This window comes from Nelumbo lutea, chromosome 6, assembly GCF_056320005.1.
Source record: "Nelumbo lutea isolate HS-2025 chromosome 6, American lotus-T2T, whole genome shotgun sequence".
In the NCBI taxonomy this organism is placed as follows: Eukaryota; Viridiplantae; Streptophyta; class Magnoliopsida; order Proteales; family Nelumbonaceae; genus Nelumbo; species Nelumbo lutea.
In genome coordinates, this window is record NC_142689.1 from 57,399,056 (window position 1) to 57,410,995 (window position 11,940).

The window sequence follows — 11,940 nt, forward strand, 5'->3', positions numbered from 1 at the left end:
ATCCATGAACTCATCCATCGTGGTTTCAACATGCCTAACACAGCAGGTTCTAGAATAATCAAACCATGTTTGACAAATATTTATGTGAAAATCAATTAGGCCCTTATGCGGACAATTTAAATGCATCTTGCCTATTGATCGATTAAAATAATGAGGTACCATATGCAGCCAAAAAAAAATTCAGCTAGTCATGCTTGCATTCTGTCCTATCTATTCAGCCTAAGCACATGATTCATGATAAGTTGAAATCATTCAAGGATAAGTTTCTAGGGAGCAGAAATTTCAAAAGGCAAAGTCAATAAGTGATGATCGAAGCATGCTAGGATTATCCCGAATTCCACCAGATTTCCCTAATCCCCCCACACTTTAGTCATACATTGTCCCCAATGTATGTGGTTATGCATATAGTAAAAAGATTTGGAGGAACTTCCCTGTGCACCTTGTTGGGTTCCTTCAGATATAAAATCAACTGCTAAACACAGAAATCAAAACCAAACAAAATAACAAAATTAACTAAACACAATGGGTTGCCTCCCATAAGTGCAATTGTTTAACGTCGTTATGCTCAATGTCCTCCTTTACTTCTTTAACTCGATGAATAAGTAGGAAGGTCCAATGAGATGTCTACCGTAGATGAGACATTTGCATCCTCATGGAATAACTTCAATCGATGCCCATTCACCTTGAAAACCTTACCTGTATTGAGACTTTTGATCTCTACTGCACCATAAGGAAACACATTAGTAACAACAAATGGACCCATCCACTTGGAATGCAACTTACCTGGCATGAGTTGGAGTCGAGAATTGTACAATAAAACCTTTTGTCCAATTATAAATTATTTTCTTAAAAGTAGATTATCATGGAACAATTTGGTCTTCTCTTTGTAGATTTCCAAATTCTCATATGCTTCTAACCGCAACTCTTCCAGTTCTTGCAATTGGAGCTTTCTTGCCTTGCCAGATTCTTCCATGTTCATATTGCAGCGTTTGATTGCCCAATAGGCTCTATGTTCAATTTTGGCCGGCAAGTAGCAAGATTTGCCAAAAATCAACCTGTAAGGGGACATCCCTATTGGTGTTTTGTATGTTGTTCTATATGGCCAAAGTGCATCATCTAGACGGAGGCTCCAATCCTTTCTTCCTGAATTCACCGTCTTCTCTAAAATGGACTTTACCTCTCTATTGGAAATATCAACTTGCCTGTTAGTCTGGGGGTGAAAAGCAGTGGCGATTCGGTGATGCACCCCATACTTTCTCAGCAAGACTTCGACAGCTCTATTGCAAAAGTGGGTCCCTTGATCACTTATGATGGCTCGAGGAATGTCAAACCTACTGAAAATGTTAGATTTGATAAACCCTAAAACACACTTAGAATCATCAGTCTTGGTGGGCTTGGCTTCCACCCATTTTGAGACATAATCTACTACCAAAAGTATATAAGCAAAACCACAAGAGGGAGCAAAGAGTCTCATGAAATCAATACCCCAAACATCAAAGATTTCACAAACAAGAATGGGGGTTTGGGGCATCTCATTCCTGCGAGATAATGCACCTGTTTGCTGGCATCTTTCACAATTTTTACAAAACAAGTATGCATCTCTAAATAGGGTTGCCCAATACAGCCCACTATCTAAAACCTTTCGAGTAGTTCTCTTTGTCCCAAAATGACCACCACAAGCATAATTATGACAAAAACTTAAAATCGACATATGTTCATTCTCAAGGACACACCTTTTAATCACTTGATCAGAACAGAATTTCCATAGATAGGGTTCGTCCCATACATAATATTTTGCCTCATACCTGATTTTATTTTTCATGAATTTGCTAAGGTAATTAGGCAAAATTCCGGTAACCAAGTAGTCCACAATATCAGCATACCAAGGGACCATACCTTTTATGTGAAACAATTGCTCATTAGGAAACAACTCAGAGATGGGTGAGGAGTCATCATCTTTTACCAACTTGCTTAGATGATCTGCCACCGAGTTTTAGGCTCCCTTTCAATCCTTAATCTCTAAATCAAACTCTTGGAGCAAGAGTATCCACCTTATCAGCCTCGGTTTTGACTCCTTCTTCGCTAGCAGGTATTTCAAAGTTGCATGATCAGAAAATACAATTACTTTAGAACCAAGCAAATATGATAGAAATTTATCTAAAACAAACACAATGGCTAATAGCTCCTTTTCGGTAGTTGTGTAGTTGCATTGTGCAGCATTCAATGTTTTTGAAGCATAGTAGATGGTGTGGCTCCTCCCATCAACTTGTTGACCTAAAACAGCCCCTACCGCATAGTTGCTTGCATCGCTCATGATCTCAAAGGGCAAGTTCCAATCAGGTGGTTGAATAATGGGTGCAATTGTTAATAGTTTCTTGAGCTTGTCAAATGCTTCCTTGCACTCATCACCGAAATCGAAAGGCACGCCCTTCTTAAGCAAGTTGGATAATGGCAGGGCGATTTTTGAAAAGTCTCTGATGAACCTGCGATAGAAACCTGCATGTCCAAGAAAGGAACGAACTTCCCTAACATTTGTAGGGTAAGGTAAGCTCTCAATGAAATCAATCTCGGCCTTGTCAACCTCTATTCCTCTAGCAGAAATGACATGTCCCAACACAATGCCTTCATTTACCATAAAGTGGCATTTTTCATAATTCAAAACAAGATTTGTCTCTACACATCGGTTCCAAATTTTACTTAAATTACTTAAGCAGTCATCAAATGAATCACCATAAATAGTAAAATCGTCCATGAACATTTCAATGCAATTCTCAATAAAATCAGAAAATATACTTATCATGCATCTTTGAAAAGTGCCTGGAGCGTTACACAAACCGAAAGGCATCCGTCTGTAAGCAAAGGTACCGAATGGGCAAGTGAAGGTTATTTTCTCTTGGTCCTCCTGGGCAATAACTATCTGATAATATCCTGAGAATCCATCGAGAAAACAAAAGAATGCCTTACCTGCTAATCTTTCTAAAATCTTATCGATGAAGGGTAAGGGAAAGTGGTCATTTCGAGTGGCCAAATTAAGTTTTCGAAAATTAATTACCATACGCCAGCCACCTTGTACTCTCATTGGGATTAGTTCATTATTTTGATTTTTTACCACAGTTATCCTAGTTTTCTTGGGTACATGTATAGGACTGACCCATTTACTATCCGAAATTGGGTAGATTATCCCTTCATCTAACAACTTAAGTACTTCTTTCATCACTACTTCTTTCATTACCGGGTTAAGTTTTCTTTGTGGTTCTCTAACTAGTTTGGCGCCATCTTCCAAAAGGATCCTATGCATGCAAATCGAGGGGTTGATCCCCTTTATGTCGGCTAAGGCCCAACCAATCGCCGCCTTATGTTCCTTTAGGACTTTGATGAGCCGCTCCTCTTGTTCTTCAGTCAACCCTTTCGCAATGATCACGGGTAATGTCTCTTTTTTGCCCAAGTACGCATACTTAAGGTGATTAGGTAAGGTCTTTAGTTCCAACTCTGAAGCCTGCAAAATAGAAGGCAACAATTTCTTGTGATAAAATGACAATGGAAGATTAGAATTGATTACCTTTTGTTCTGGCATCGGTTCTGGAGTGTCATTGGGTGTATTGAACTCCTCCTCCCTATCCAATTATGCATTGAATTCAAGTTTCTCATCCATGTCCTCCTCTCCAAAAACTTCCTGCACAATCAAATCAATGGTATTAATAGAGCAAATCGAATAGCATTCACTTGGATATTTCATAGCTTCAAATATATTAAATTTAACAATCTCTCCGTCAAACTCGACGGAGAGGGTACCATCATCCACATCTATTTTGGTCTTGGCCATTTTCATGAATGGCCTGCCTAATAGAAGTGGGGCTGAACTTGTGACTGTATCCTCCTCCATCTCTAGGATGTAAAAATTGACTGGAAAAATTAAATCATTAACCTGCACCAACACATCCTCAACAATCCCTTCCGGGTAGGCATTAAAACGATCAGCTAGCTGAATAACAACCTTAGTTTCCTTGACCTAATCTCAAAGCACAATAAATCGAGTATGGCATAACGTTGATGGATGCACCTAAATCTAGCATGGCATGCTCAATTCGTTTATTGCCAATCACACAAGGTAGAGTGAACATACCTAGATCAGCATGTTTTTCTGGCAAAATCCTCTTGATGACAGCTGAAACGTTTTCTCCAACTCTTACCTTTTCATCGATTCATAGCCTCCTCTTGTTAGTGCACAATTCTTTTAGAAACTTTGCATACCTTGGGATTTGTTTTATAGCATCTAACAAGGGGATGTTGATTTCCACCTTCCTAAAGGTTTCTAAGACTTCATACTCATGTTCCTCCTTCTTGGACTTTTCCAACCTACTAGGAAAAGGTGGTACAATGGCATTAGTAATCTTAGGGAGAGGGGGTCGGATATTACCTCAATGGGGTCCTCGTTTGAACTTTGTCTCTCCTCTTCCTTGTCTCCTTTATCTGCCTTTGTTGGTGAGGTAGGTTGGGGCTACAACTCCTTCCCACTTCTTAGCACCATTGCACTTGCATTTTCCTTGGGGTTGATTATCGTCTATGATGGTAGTTTCTCGGAGTTTTGCGCCTCCAACTTGCTAATGGAAGTAGTAAGTTGTCTAATTTGGTTCCCCAATTTCTGGATGTTGGCTCTTGTTTCCTATTGAAATTGCTGAGTATTAGTAGCTAGAGCCTTAACTATCTCATCTAATGACATACTTGAACTTGAGGGTTGGCCTTGCGCTGTGATAGGTGTTGAAATTTGGAGTTGTCTATTGAAAGCTTGGGGCTGATATTTCTGTGGTCCACCTTGGTTTCTATAGCTCAGATTTGGATGATCCCTCCACCCCGGGTTGTAGTAATTGGAGTAGGGGCCATACTTGCATTGAGACTGGCTCGGAAATCCTTCTACGGCACTAACTTGCTGCATCGATCCATCCTGTAGTGACGAACACATATCCGTAGGATGTCCAGGGATCGAACAGACACCACATACCCTAGTTGTTTGCAATTGTCCTGCAACCAATTATCTTACCAAAGCAGTTAAATCTGAAATTTGATTTTCTAAATTAACATGATTTACCTCATTAACATGCCTAGTAGTGCCATTTATTCTTGCTCCAAATTGTTGTGAATTTTCGGCCATGTTGGAAATCAATTCCCCAGTCGCTTTGGGTGTTTTATTTACCAAGGCTCCTCCACTAGCTGCATCTACCATACTTCTATCCATAGGTCGGAGTCCTTCGTAGAAGTATTGGATCAAGAGCTGTTCGGGTATTTGGTGGTGTGGACAGCTAGCAACAAGTTGTTTAAATCTTTCCCAATATTCGTATAGTGTCTCACCACCAAACTGCCGAACTCCACAGATTTCTTTCCTAATGTTTGCAGCTCAGGATGCAGGAAAATATTTATCTAAAAATATTTTGTTCATCTCATCCCATGTACGTATTGAACCGGGAAGAAGAATACATAACCAATCCTTTGCTTTATCTCGTAAAGTAAATGGAAAAGCTATTAATTTTACCTGGTCCTCGGTCATACCCTATGGTTTCATGCTTGAAAAGACAACATGGAATTCCTTGAGATGTTTATGAGGATCCTCACTTGGAAAGCCATGAAAAATAGGAAGTAATTGAATCAATCCAGATTTTAGTTCGAAGTCTACCTCAAGAGTGGGATATATTATGCATAGGGGTTGTTGGTTCATGATCAGTGCAGCCAACTCCCTTAGCGTTCTCTCTCTATCAGCCATCATTTCTTCCTCTTCTAAGATGGGTTGATCACAAGTTGGTAGATCGAAATCTGAATTCACCCTTTTAGGTGAACGGTCCTTCCTTTGCTTCACCTCCTTCCTTAAACGATGGGTAGTCTTCTCAATTTTGGGGTTGTATTCTAGTTCACCTCTTTGAGAAGCACGAGTCATAAAATAAAGAAGTTTAACACAAATAGAAGGTAACAAGCTAAGAAATTAAAGTAGCTCCCAAGCAACGGAACCAAAATTTTGACAGGTTGTTGAAGCCCTCAAAATTAATGCTAGTCCCACAATAAATTTTTTTGTAGTAATAGTGGTACTAGGTCAAATCCCACAGGGAGCTAAACAATAATCTCTCAGCCGAATGAATAAGATAACTGAGTGGGAAAATTAAATAACTAAAATTTAAAAGAACAAGAAAGCAATAACAAATTCAACTAACAAGATGAAATCAGTCTTACCGAATTTTGATTCAAGGGTTCAGGTTAGTCAATTGGTCATCAAACATAGGTAGACTTCGGCAGTTTTGCAATTCAAGCATTTAACCTTAGATTTACTAGGATAACCATAATAAACCTTGAGTTTTCCCAATTCAGTTGACCAAACCCAGCATTCGATCAACATTTATCACTAATCAACTGGGTACAATAGCGTTCCATATCAATTAGTGATAGCATTAAGCTTTGTGAAAACAGTTAAACCAAAATAACAATAATTGAGATAGCTGCAATTATCAAATCTTGTTCCATCCATTCCCTTTAGGTAAAAACATGTCAATACATTGGTCAAAGACTGTCATGAACAATTGACCCAGAAAGATATTAACCTAATTGCTACTTTGTACCACTATTCGTGACAATTACGGATCACTGAACCATGGAGAGCAGTAGGAAAATCAATATTAATTAATTTGTCAGACTAATTAACATTAACATCCAATGAGAATATGCACAAGAACCAATAAATACTTGAATTAAAAAGCAAGAACTTAAATTAAATTCAGAACCTCGTGATGACACAATCGAACCTCCCCCCTTGAACCAAAAAAGAAAAGCTTAGCTGCTCATGAATTTCGATCCCTCCATACTCTGCTTCTCAGTAGGCCGAACTATTCTTCTTGGTAGCTTGAGTTGCTTGATGATTTCTTGGATGCTTGAGTGATGCCCAAAGCTGCCCCCCCCGGCTTTATATAGCTTTAGGAGGAGGGGCTCTCTCCAACTCCTTCTCGGAGATTAACCTCAAATTAGAAAGTCCTGATCTGTTTTGAACTAATCATATCCTATCTCTTATCTAGTGATCTAATCCAATCTTCTTATCTTGATAGGATTACATTCAAGAATTTAAATCTAATAAGACTCTCTTTCTGGAGGTTACATTCAAAATTGGGGCTCTTGGCTCTTGAATTCGAGTTGGGCTGCTTTAAAAACTTTTGCTGCTACAAGGTTCTTCTGTGAGTTGGGCTTCAACTGTGAAATGGGCCTAGCTACGAACTTGCTCCATTTTTTTATCCAATTTCGTATTCGATGCGGACTAAATCTATCTAAACCCAAAACATAAAAGTTGTGAGCATTTCTTTCATCTTTCTGATTCTTCTCGAATAATCCAATTTGAAGTCCAGAATTGAGAGTTTATGCCCAGATTACTGACTGTTGCCGAAACTGTGCAAAATCATCCAAATTGCCATATTTTCTTCCATTTAAGTGTTAAATGAATGTAAAATAGTGAATATTAGGGGATAAAAATATGGTTCTTTTTAGTCTCAGCATAGGACCTCAAAGAAACGCCTCACACTAGATCAGTTCATGTCACCCAAGCACTACAGGCCCTGTTTGAAGGCAGATCAACAAATCCAACCTAAGCATCCTACAACAGCCTTAAGCTACTAGTTTGACCCAGACGACCAATGACTTAACAAACTATCTGACCTTGGAAAGGCTAACCTACGTGGCATAGCCCCCCAATCTGTTCGAGTCAATCAATGTCCTCAAAGTTCATGGAGACATGTTGCCCACCTAGCAACAGTTACCACCGAATACACCGATCAATGTGGTGACCATTCTGGAGTATCCCCCAAATATCGGTGGTTGATGCCCATTACTTTCAAATACACCAGGTGCACTGTGATCGGATTTTATGATCTATATAAGGTCAATCCTTCGCCCTCCAATGGTATGATCACACTAGCTTTCATGCTCTCACTACCACTCTCTATTGTGATCTTTGCCCGCTCAGTTTCTTTCTCTCTCACCTTCTCTTTCTCTTTCTCTTTCTCGCTCTCTCAGCTTGGTACTAACTTGACCACCGGAGCTCCCTTGCCTAGGTCATCCCCCCAAGCTCTCTGACATGTGTTCACTTTGTAGAGCTAACCTACCAACCTTTTTAGTTGCATCTGTGTTGTTAAGCTAGCAGGGATCAGTGCAGATCATGCTACATCAATTGACGTCGTCTATGGGAACCATGCAAAAGGCCATCCCTACACACATTCTATCATTGTTCAATATGTCGTTGCCTAATGGAAAGGAGACTCAACAAAACATTATTGGATCCTCTTCTAGGGGCAATAACAAAATGTTGACCACTCAGTGCTCCCTAATGGAGTGGATGCCTAGCATTTTTAAGAGCTGGTGTGCTACATCTAAGGCATGGACCTTCGCATGCAAGATTAAGAGCAGTGTATGGCCACACTGAGACTTCCCTAGCCCGAAGTACCTGTGCAGGTTCCACCTTAGGATTAGGATCACCAGCTACCCCAGAATCGTGACAAGCAATCTGTCATCCTAGGAAACCAATAGCGTACGCATCACAAGAGCCAAGAAAACCTCACAAAGACTTGGACATAAGAGCGACAGGACCCCACATACATTTCAAAGGGGGTGGATAGCCAAGCGACCACCTCCCACGGGACCGAACCTCTCACTCTACGATAAATCCCTGTCAAGACAGGCATAAGAGACACTCGCACCATGGATCAGTGAAAGACCACCTCAGACCCCGAGTAGACCATCCAGCAAGCTAGGCCAAATATCGCATGACCAGACAATGTGACACTGCCAACATCCCCAAGCTCGCTCATTCCTTGCCCTTGTTTGTTGAGATCCTTGCCAATCCTCACCCAAAGGATTTCAAGATGCCCAACTTGGAAACCTATGAAGGAACCGCCGACCCGCTTGATCATGTGGAGATCTTCCAGGCTATCATGTTGCTCCATGGGGCCTCAAAAGCAAGCAGGTGCCTGGCTTTCCTTACCACTTTCTGCCAAACAAAATGGATGTGGTATTAGCATTGGGCTCCATCACGAGTTGGAAGCAGTTCTTCAAGATCTTCACAATGCAATTTTCTACCAACTGTCTACACACCAAGACCGCAATGAGCCTGATGGCCATTTATCAATGCTATGGTGAAAGCCTCCAAGAGAGCATCTGAAGGTTCAACCTGTAGTCCTTATAGGTGTGAGAGCTCAACCTGGCCATCCAAGTAACCTCCGCCATCCACAGCATGCGAGATCGCCACCTCAAGTTCTCCCTAGTCAAACACCCTTTGGTCAGCATGAAGAGCTTCCTCGCTCATGCCGAGAAGTACATGAATGTGGAAAAATTTATCGGAGTACGAAGCGACTAGGGCGATAAGAAGTGGAAAGACCATGACGAGGATCGCGACAAAAGTAGTAGTAAGCGGGGTCGGCAAGAAAACAGGTCATCATCTAGGCATTCCTAGTCACTAGCAAGGCATTCTAGAACTCCCCAAGCAAAGTACTATAATTATAAACCACTGAACACCATGCAAACCAAGAAGATGGACTACATTAAGTGGTCACTGTGCATGAAGGGGAACCCAGAGAATAGGAACTAGGACCAACACTGTCACTTCAACCGAGCCAATGTCCATGACATAGAGTACTGTCGAGATCTCAAAAATAAGATCGAAGAATTGATTAGGCACAAGTACTTGAAGCGATTTGCTAAGAAGGATGATCGGGCACCCGAGTAGTTGAGGAACCAATAAAACAAGCCCTAGGATGAACAAATCATCAGGGTGATCATGGCGACCACCGATGAGTCCGTGGTGGTCGGGTGAGGTACCTTGGCTAAAAATAACTCTATGTGGGGGTTGCAACTTGAAGATGAGAACCCTCCGAAGAGGCCAAGGGCTGAGGAGGTATTTTTCATTCGTTGAGGATGGAATACGAGGAGTCAACTTCCTACATGATGATGTCGTTAAGTTTGTAGGTGTCCACCAATGCAACACCTTCCCTTAGGTCAGGAGCAGAGCCTTGTATCCTCCATGTAGGTGGCTCATCAAACCAGAGAGGAAGCGGAGCCGGACTCATTTTGGTGGGACCCGACGAGGTGAATCTTGAGTACGCACTTAGGTTTGGATTCTAGGCATTCAATAGTGAAGCTAAGTACAAGGCCTTGATCATCAGCCTACCCCTTACAAAGAAGATCAATGTGAAACACTTGGAGGCTTGCATCGACTTCCAACTTATCGTCAACCAGGTGAACATGCACTACAAAGCTCGAGAGCTTGCCATGATAAAGCATCTTGCGAAGGTGCGAGAATGCATCAGACAATTTAACTCATTCTCCATTCATCAAATACCAAGGTCCAAGAATGTACAAGCCAACGCACTTTCAAGGTTAATCGGTTTTGTGGACAACACAAGGTGAACTGTCCACATTGAAGACCTGTCATGCCCTAGTTTGGTGAAGACGGCAAAGGAGGTCGTCCCAATACAAATAGCAGAACTAAGCTAGAGTGATCCGATCTTGGACTACCTATCGGATGGGACCCTACCAACTAATTAAAATGAAGCTCAGAAAATCAAATGGAAATCAACCCGTTACACGATCATTAGTGACCAGATTTATAGGCAATCCTTCACTCTCCCCTACCTCCGATGTCTTCAACCTATCGAAGCCAAGACACACTCAGAGAGATATATAAAAGGTTATGTAGTGAACACTTGGGGGTAAATCATTAACTTAGAAGGCCCTCTGGCAAGGCTACTATTGGCCCACCATGAGAGAAGATGCACTCTAGTTGGTACAATGGTGTGATCGTTGTCAATGCTATGTCACTGTACCTCGGCAGCCTACCACCAACTTGTAGTACCTCACTAGCCCTAAGTAGTTCACTTAGTGAAGAATTGACATCCTCGAATTATTCCCACTGGCCACTAACCAATAGAAGTTTCTTGTCATGGTTGTTGATTACTTCACGAAGTAGGTGGAAGCTGAGTCATTCGCCACTATCATAGCTTGGAACATCTAGAGCTTCTTTTGGAAAAGCATTGTCTATTGTTTTGTATTACCTCGGGTCCTCATCTCCAACAATGGAAAGCAATTCATCGACATTAAGTTCGAAGACTGGTATGTCGTGCTGGGGATTCAAGTTTAATATGGTTGAACCCAGTTTTTGGTTGGCCGAATTTACAAAAATTTTCTAACCCAACCCAGGAACCAATTTCTCGGTAATATTGAAATCTGAAATTTCTGGATCAATCTTACACTGGACCAAATTAGATTTGAAACCCAAATTAAAATTGATCATTTCTAATATGGAGACCACAAAATATAGCTCCCAAAGTAGTAGTGCACGCCCAATATCAGTCCTAAAATTAGCCTCGAATTGAAAATGGTGCAATGTGTATGTGAAGCCAATTTAATAACACCGTTTCAGCAAAAACCAGTCTCCAACTTGCTTGGATCGAAGTGTGTATGAGAACCTGATGTACCCTGATGTTTTCTTGCAAAAACATAGTGGAGGACTGATAGAAATCAGTCCTTAATAGTGCTAGGTCAAATTAAGGTTTCTAGGAGGCAAGGGAGAAGAGGAAAGAACAAGAGAGGAGAGAATTAACTAAATTGGACCCACCTCTCTTTCTCCTTTATATAGAGCACTCTCCTAATCTAATTAGGAGCTTATCCAAATCAAATTTGTATCAAAACTATATCTTTAATTGATAAACATTATTCTCTTAAGAGGATAAGTGCTCCATACACAAGTCATATGACAACTTAGGTTGTCATGTGATCACTTAACTAACCATATTAGTAATGGGCCTTATGCTCATTTTCTCTAATGGATCATATCCCAAGGTGTTGCATGGCCACTTTAGGCATGAATGTTGTATGGTGTAGGAGCCATAAAGGTCTCACAAAAGTCCATAAGGATTCAGCTCCACC

General features: G+C 41.0%; 1 pseudogene; it reads right to left on the bottom strand.

The window, feature by feature from the left end:
- Nucleotides 1-586: 586 nt before the first annotated feature.
- LOC148849031 (uncharacterized) lies at nucleotides 587-2,635 on the bottom strand (annotated as a pseudogene).
- Nucleotides 2,636-11,940: the final 9,305 nt, after the last annotated feature.